Below are 9268 nucleotides of genomic sequence, written 5' to 3'. Positions count from 1 at the left end.
AGTAAATGTGTATATATCATCAGTCGCAAAAGTTTGAGATCTTAAATAAGTAACCATACGAATCATTTTACCAGATATACATACCATTGTAACACATTGTTCCGACCATATTTTTCTAGTTGGTGCATATTCTAAACACATTTAAGCACTGTTTATAATTCCGCAAGAATATTTCAATCATCGAACGGCTTCTATTTATACGTTAAATATTCCAACATGTAAACAATCCTAATGGGACGACCAAACAAATCTTCGACAGACCAAATGGCACAATGGAATGTTTGTGTATTTAGCGATTTATAATCCCTTGAAATGAAAATGTTTCGACCGAACGACACCGAATCTTTTTCTGTGTCTCAGTTTTTGATCAAATAAATAATAATGAATTGTCTGAATTGCCTTGGAGGTTTGTTTTAAGGAGTCCACTGAGGTGAAAAATCGATATAGATATAGAAGATTTTAGAGATATTTCTTTTCTGGAACAGGAACAATCGAACCAGAATATTAAATTCTCTAATATGATTAATAGCTACAACACTATTTTCATTGCAATAAATCTAGTTTATTTAATAATTTGATTGTTGATTTTTACCGTTTAAAATAAAGTCATCGTGTGGAAAGGAATCATCATGTGCTAGATTGATAAAATATTGAAATATTGATGAGGTATTGAAGTAAAAAGATATTTTTTTAAAAGCAAACTACGAAAAAATTGGTAACAAAATAGAACATTTGAAAATAAAAATAGAATAAATAATATGAAATCAAAAAGAAATCCATAAATGAATATTTACAAGATCTAAGAGATGAAAATGAAACAAACTCTCTTTCGCTAGTTCTAATTCATTATAGAAAACCACTAAAAACCTAACGATATCAACCTCACAGAGTCCATCCATAAGAGATCTAAGGGGGAAATACGGCACGCAACCATCAAATAAAACTGAAGCATTCGTCGATAATTTAGATCAAATATTCAAACTAAATGGAACTGAGTTGGGACAATCTACACTTACTTGTTACATCAAATGAAGTGTCTAAAGTTATAAAATTTAACATTAATATAATGAAAGCACCAGGCTGTGACTTGATGACCATGCTGAAAAAGTGCTGTGCTGAAAAATTTACAAAGAAAGGCAGTTTAAAATTTCACTAACTTGATCGAGACATTAGCAATGAAGTGATCAAAAAACTGCACGCAAAACGCAAGTAATGATATAAATTAGTGTTGGGCATTATCGATTGAAAACGACTAGTTTCTACTATCGACTGTTTCAGTCGCAATTTTTTTTTGGTTCAACTGATTTTACTACTTTTTACCGGTCACTGTTTCGGTCGACTGTTTTCATTCGCTATTTTCTGTCTGACTGATTTTGTTACTATTTATTATTGACTGTTTCAGTCGTGTACTTAGTTACTATTTTTGGTTCTACTAGTTTAATTGGACTGATTTTTAACGTTCTGGCTCTCTCGTCATACCCGCGACCTTGACAAAATTGTACCCAATTTATACTTACATAGATTTATATGTAATATATATAGTTTTAATTTTTTTTGGTAGTTTGCTTGTAAATAACAATATATTGTATATTAATATAGCAGCATTTTGGAACGATATTTTTCAAGATTGTTATCGTAATAGGGTAAAGAAATTAGAATTGTGAATGATTAATAATAAAATACTTTTGACTGTTTTTATGGCAATAATAGGTAATATTTAGATTCCCCCCTCGATTGTTCTTAAAAAACATATCAGTAATACATAAAGCAGTTACTTTATTAAAAAAACTCTAGTAGTTATTATGCGAACATTTTTAACTATATCATGGATTAGTTTTTTTTTTCTATGTATAGGTATATGTTTAATTTTTATTTAGTATTTATGGTTATTGTACATCTTTGTTTTTGTTTATTATTTAGGGTTATACTATATATATATATATATATATATATATATATATATATATATATATATATATATATATATATATATATATATATATATATATATATATATATATATATATATATATATATACACGGTCCTTTTTACAGAACTACAGAACATTCAAATATAAAAGTAATTCTACTTCGTTTAAAATGAAATTATTAATTGGATATTAATAGTATTCAGTAATTATTTCTTTCCTTTTCTTTTTTAAAGTTAGTACGTGAAGGAATATGTACATTTCCGTCTCGCTTATATTACCATTGTAATATATATATATATATATATATATATATATATATATATATATATATACACCAACAAATATGAATAATACTATTGTTCCATATAGTAAGAATGCTAAGTACCTTGGGATCAGTGTTGACACAAAATTACGTTGGAGAGTATCAGAAAGAAAAGAAAAGAGCTCGCATTGAAATATAAAAAATCATTTTAAAATCATTCGTTTTTAAATTAAAAGTCATTTTAAGGAAAATATCTGTAAATAATAAGCGGTATTAGCAAATACTAAAACCTATATGGACCCTTATAATTCAGTTACTGGGATATTTTGCGAGAACTACTAGTAACATAATACATCTCTGAATTAGAATGCAGGCTTAAAAGAATACTAATAACTTGTATTTTAATTTATCAGAGACTAAGTATTGATCAATGGGACTTCCTAGATAAGTGCCCAGTTTTAAATTACTGCAGATTACGATGAGTTTGAGCTTCGAACTGCAGATACAATCACAAGTACGAACAATAATTATTATTTGTTGAGCCATGCAATGAGATATAGGCTGAAAATGACTGGAAGTCACTCCTCTAGCAAACCACGGTGAATCCACAGAAAATGTCGCTATTCATTAATTATTGCACTTGAATAATAACGCTTTTCTCCTTGTAACAGCCCCTTCTTACTGTCAAACTTCTGATCTGTAATACCATTCCATCTATTATAAATTAGGTTAACTTTTAATTTTTTTGAATCGGTGGTGTTGTTCAGGCAATTAATCTAAACTGTACACTTGTTTTATTATTGTGTTATTATCATATTTATGTGCTCATTACCATTAATCGGTTATCAAACCGTGCTTTTGGTGTGTTAGTCATTGCTATTATCTCTTTGACGAAGAATAGCAGATCTTCTTTCAATTTAAATATAATTTTTACAAATTTTGGTTTACTGCTTTTACAACAGTTCAAGAACAGTTCATACAACTTTTAATGTAGAAATATTTTATTCGCGCATTTATTTCTATTGTCAAGCTGCCTTGAATAAATTAACTATATACATGTCACGATAGGTAGAATTCGCAAGGCCCTGGTTGCGGGAGTGATGTTTGATACATCTGAAGTTGACTGACTTGAATGCTTGTAAACTTTAATTAGTAGACTGCATTTATAAAAATACTTATATGACTGTATCTATGGCTTCCGTTATGTTGGCTGTAGAGTCAACATAACGGAAGCCATAAATACAGTCATTAACAGTTTTACCATTTTAATTCACACTACCTTGATAAACCCCAGATATTTTAAACTTGTTATATTTTATATGTCGTGAAATATTGAAAATGACCTTTTAAATGACTTTTAAAGTCGTTTTATTAAAAGCGACCTAGATTGGATTTCAGATATTACTGATGAAAATGTGAGAAGGCGAAGTATAATTGTAAACAACTATTGATTTACTTCGGGCGTACAAATAACAATCATAGAAAACTCACCATTGCATTTTCAACATTCATTAAATTTGTTGTTTGATTTGAACAAGTCGCCTACTAAGTTTATCAAACGATTTTAGAAGTTATTGTGATGATATTCCATCATATCTTAATGGTGAGTTTTGATCTCAATTATTAAAAGTGGTAATTCTGATGCCAATAAGGAGGGCCAAAAACTTCAAAGGTGACAAGTTGCAAAACCGATTGGACGAAAATCCAGCTTAAACGTTTTCAGATGTTTATATGCGATAGAGAAGATCAAAAAATAACGATAAGGGCTACTGTTCTGAATTGACCGAAAATGCCATTTAAAATTGTTTCAACATGAGTGTTTCATTGTGAATCCAAAAAAGGAGAAGATTGTAGCTTATTGTGACTGGCGATGAAAAGTGGATCTACTGTAATTCTAAGTGAAAAAATCATGGAAAGTTCTAGGTAAGGACTGGTCTAGGTTGTAAACTGTTTCTGAAGATGTCTACCAACGTCAATTGAAATGTGACGACGAGTTGGAGTTTCGGACTTAAGCAACTTTTACGGTCTAAAGATAGCTGACATTTCACAATCCTCAATATTCTATTTCAGCAAGTGTTTTTCACTTGTTAGAATAATTGGAAACCGAAATTAATGATAAAAAGACGAGCAATTGCAAATAACAAAGGCACAATCATCTACTCGCACAATAATGCTAAAAGGACCACATATTTCAAAGGATATAGTGTTGCAGCTCGAGTGGGAGGTTCCACCGGATTCAGCGCATTCACCAGCTGTAAGTCCTTTTGATTGTCATGTGGTCAGATCGAATTATATGGCTTGGCTGGCAATCGTGGCCAAACAAACACAGTTTTTTGAACTAAATATTGCCATGTTGCGGATAAGATCGGAAATAGTTCTCGAATACTATGTAAGGTTTTGATTAATACTTATTGTATACATTTTATATGTATAATGCTTAATAATGAAAAAATCCTACGTTATATTGAAATGGAACCCTTTTAATAATTATTCTGTGATTAACATAATTATTAAAATAAAATGTAACATTAAAATAAATCTACTGAATGTATATTAGAACGATACATATATTAGTATACCTTGTTTTGATTAATTCGGCTTTGCTAATATATAATAAAACTTATATTTGAACCAATGTCAGATGGTGTCAAACTAATTAACTGTTACAGTAAATAAATAATTAAACTGAATATTTTATCAAGGTTCCAGGGATCATGAGTAGTTTGACATTCTAGTTAATAACACCTATTGAATTATCACTTAACCGAATCTTCACTTTAAATAAGATATTGTGTGCCTTATAAATAAACCGAATCGAAAGTTTCAAATCCTTTTGTTTCGTTACCGTGAAAGACCCTTCTCAAACGGACGTATCTGAATCGAGTTTGAAAATTTAATTGTCTCCTTTGACATAAATAATTCTCTCAGTTAACTTCATACCCTTTTTAATTTCAATTCAACTATAAATTAATCAAATAAAAGACGGAAAGACGGGTGCTGCATTTATTTCTATATATATCAATTCGATGGTTTCTGTTGTTCTGATTTTGTTAATTTTACATGCCACTGTAATCAAAAACTATTGGGACCTGGAATTTGCGGTGTTTCAATCTTCTGGTACCAATACAAATAAGGTATATATTAAGTTGAACTACAATATTTAAAAGAGATGGTGTATTTATTATAAATTATGCATTTCACGTATTTTGATGAACGACACCTATTGATAAAAAAGCCAAGTATCAATTTAAACAATTGCTAAACAATCTATTCTTACTGTTAAATATTTTTGGAATTTCCCCACTTGGTTACTTTAATCGTTTCATATTTAGTATTATAAATTTATTGAGTGTATACGGACGCTAATGAGGGAACGCTCAATATTACATTTTCCTCCGAAGTAAAATCCTTTTCCATCGCATATTTTCAAATTCGCTTATAAGTAAAAGTAATACGATAAATTACTAAAATTGTCAATTATGTTTATGAAACTCTAAAAAATAAATATTATATATATATACCATATTTATAATATCTGTATTTTTATAGCTTTATTATGGTATTTTGTGTCTCTCTGAAAAATTGTCAGTCAGTGTTCGATCATATTTTATTGCCGCTGCCTGGGCGAGACAGAGACAAAAACAGAGAGAAAATTTATTAATTGGCTATTGGCTTGAAATAAATATAATTGGCAAATACAGAGTGCTTTCAGAGTAGGCGTGACATACATGCCATCTGACTATAGGCCCATCAGCCTAATTAGTTCACTTTCCAAACTTACCAAAAAAACGATATTATACGCCAACAATTCGGTTTCCGTGCCAAACACTCAAGCCTCCATCGAGTTGCCCGCGTCGCAGCAAACATCCACCAGGAACTAAAAAATTTCGATCAAGTATGTCATAACGGTCTAGTCTACAAAGTGAACCAGCTAGGTCTACCGAATGGGCTAATCTCCCTGATTAGTTCATCCTTGGACGATAGATCGTTTCAAGTGACTATCAGTGGTGCATTCTCCTCTCGAAAACAGATCTCCACATTAGCAAGGTGCTCCGCTAACACTGCCCTGTCCAACATTTATATGGCTATTTCCCACTTCACAAACATTTCCACACAGCATTTTATTAGATGCTATAGCTTTCTTCACTACCGGTTACAGTCTGACACCATCCGTGACAGACTTCAAGTCCACCTGAATCAGGCGATTTCGTGGAACAAATTTTAGCGGCTGCAGATTAACTCGAGCAAAACTCAGGCTCACCGCAAGAAGGACCGGGTTTATCGCCTCCAAATCGATATCGATCGCCTCGGTCTCCAGTTCGACAGCAGGTTCCAACGGTTAGCCCAAATTCAGCACGCTCTTTACAAAGGCTATTACGTCTACAGCCTACTCTTCCCACTGCTCTGCAGGAAAAGCAAACTCCCAATGCCCCAGAAAGCGACTCTGTATAAGATGCTAGTCCGTCCAGTCTGCCACTACGACTAAAATCGATCCGCATGATCGAAGATAGTTCAGGTATATCATTGTAACAATAATCATAAGTTAGATACAGATACATAGATACATAGAATTTAGATACAGTTACTTTAATTTGAAGTGTAATAGTGACTACCCAAAGAAAAAAACGATTACAGTTCTCGGTTCGCAGTAATGCTCCACAGACTCTTAATTTAGTTTTGAATATAATTCGAAAGACACATTCGAATCTGAAATGGTAATGTTTATCCCCCAGATTGAAGGAGTTGTTGGGATTTAAAACAGCTGCAGGATCTGCTGCAGGTAGAATTGAAGGTTGTTGGAAGGCCCGTTGGTAGTGCAGGAGGTTGTATTGGGGCAGGCGCTGGTATGTTGGCAGAAGCCACCCGGTTGGAGGAGGCCAACTTTTGAGCTAAACTGTCCTCCTGGTTGCTCCACGTAGAGTAGTAGTAGGCCTCTACAACGAGAACTGGAATGGACAAACAACTGGCAGTTGTAGCACTGCACAGGCTGGCCGTTGCCTCGCTGGAGTTCGACTTTCACGATTGACAGGCCTATTTTGGTTAGATTTATAATGTTCCTTTCTTCGTTAAGAACAATGACCTGGATTATAGGAAGGTATTTCTCTGATTTAAGTTACCACCTTTGAAGAGATATTGGGATCAATCAATCCACAATCGATGGAATGTTGCGGATGATGACTCGTATTGCTCTTTCAGAAAGTGGGCAGAAGAACTGTCGTTTCATCAGTGGCGAGGAGTTATTTGACACGATTAATCATTGCGCATTGGATTTTTAAGGTGTCGGTCTTATTATCAGCGATGGTGGTGTGACGAGAAATGTGTTAAACGAGTAAAGGGTCTCATTTAATTTAAAATAGGATTGAACCAACACTGTGGTTTGTGATGCCAGTTCAACAACTCCATTGACATCACTGGTATTTTTTATGTAATCAAAAATTTTTATATTTTAAATAAAGCAACAGACCTTTTAAATTAAAGAAAGTGTAGAATATAGCGAATTCAGTATACTCTAATTTATAGGATTTACAGCAAACGCTATGGGAACCTTCGATATTTTGCGCTGTTTCAATTTCATTCCCTTTGGCGAATGAAAAAAAGAGGATTCTCAATAAGACAAAGGTATATTTTGTACTGTATAATAAAAATCTCGGTGCTACATTTTCGATCCTGTACATATACATTTTCCCTTTTTTTTTGATTTCCCTGAAAACTCAATTTTTATCTTTTGAAACGAGAGAACTAGTTCTCTTTGTTATGCCTTTCTTGTTGTATTTTTATTTAATAAATTATATGCCACCCAAAATGGAAAAAAGATGTAACTTCAATTTAATTTACTAGAAGTAAATAAAGTAAGTTTTGCATTCTAAAGTATGCAATCTAATTTCCTTTGATGCGAAAATTGTTGCTCAAAGTTACGTATTTCTTAATTGAAAAGAACTTGCGTATCTACAAGTTTTAGGATATATTCAGTGTATACTAATGGTTTCCAATTTTATATTTACATTTTTCAGCTTTAATATAATGAGCTTACTGTGGACATGGTTCGGTTCTATATTCTTAAGAAAATAAATAAAAGTGAATAGTGGTTTTTTAGTTTAAGTAATTTTAAATAAAATTAATGTTAGTAAAAGCATGCAAAGGTCACTTTCATTGGAACTGATATTACAAATTTGCTTTTAAAGTGGGACTTTGATGAGAAAGCAATTTTACGGATTGACGGTGTCAGTCTCCCAAATATGAAAACTCGTTAAAACCATGCATAATTCAGAGATTTCCTGAGGAGTTTATATTGCATTATCTGATTTATTGTTTTTCAGATTTGTCTCTTTTCTTGTTTTTAACTGTGGAACATCATTGCAGGTAAAAAAGTATAGGCTTCGTCGCTACGACCCACGTGTTAATTTTTGGCAGGGCAAATACTAAAGAAACCTCTGCCTCTTTAGAATCTCGAATTATCATTATCAAAAGCCAGTGTGTAGTCAGGAAATATTACATTTAACTATTGTGTTCAATTAAATGAATATTGAACCTTGGAGGTCGTATTTGTGACGATGATTTGATGAATGTATGGCTTTGAAACAGACTTGTTCATCGGGACCAGCTTGGACGATGAATAATCGTTGTTTCAGTACTTGGACAGTGAGCTTAATAGACCAATGGGTATATAACTCGTAGGTAATATGTTAGCTATTTCTTAGCTATGATCTATTTGCCCGGATTTGCCTACTGTAAGTTTATTTTAAGCCGTGTTTTGTGTATTCCGCTTTTTATTAGTATGTACGCAATATCATGATTGTTTTAAGCTGATGACATGGGCAATCGTGCAAAATAGTTCATAGTTCAGCTTGAGATTTCTTGGTCTGGTTCAACAATATGGAAACTTATGAGCATCTGTAGCCATAGAAAACACTTGGAGAATCGTAATAGAAAGATTATACAGGAATATTTCATGATTCTTTACTCCAATTAAAAGAAAGGTCGCTTGAAGACGTCCACGTATTTCGAAAACAGCGAACATACTCTAACAATTCATAAAGTAGCATAAGTAATAATTTTGAAGCCTTAGAAGTGGTGA

The sequence above is a fragment of the Rhynchophorus ferrugineus genome, unplaced genomic scaffold (genome assembly GCF_030347505.1).
Source record: "Rhynchophorus ferrugineus isolate W39M unplaced genomic scaffold, kcgeb_rfMv2 rfM1, whole genome shotgun sequence".
NCBI lineage: Eukaryota > Metazoa > Arthropoda > Insecta > Coleoptera > Curculionidae > Rhynchophorus > Rhynchophorus ferrugineus.
Note: the sequence above shows the minus strand (reverse complement) of the source record.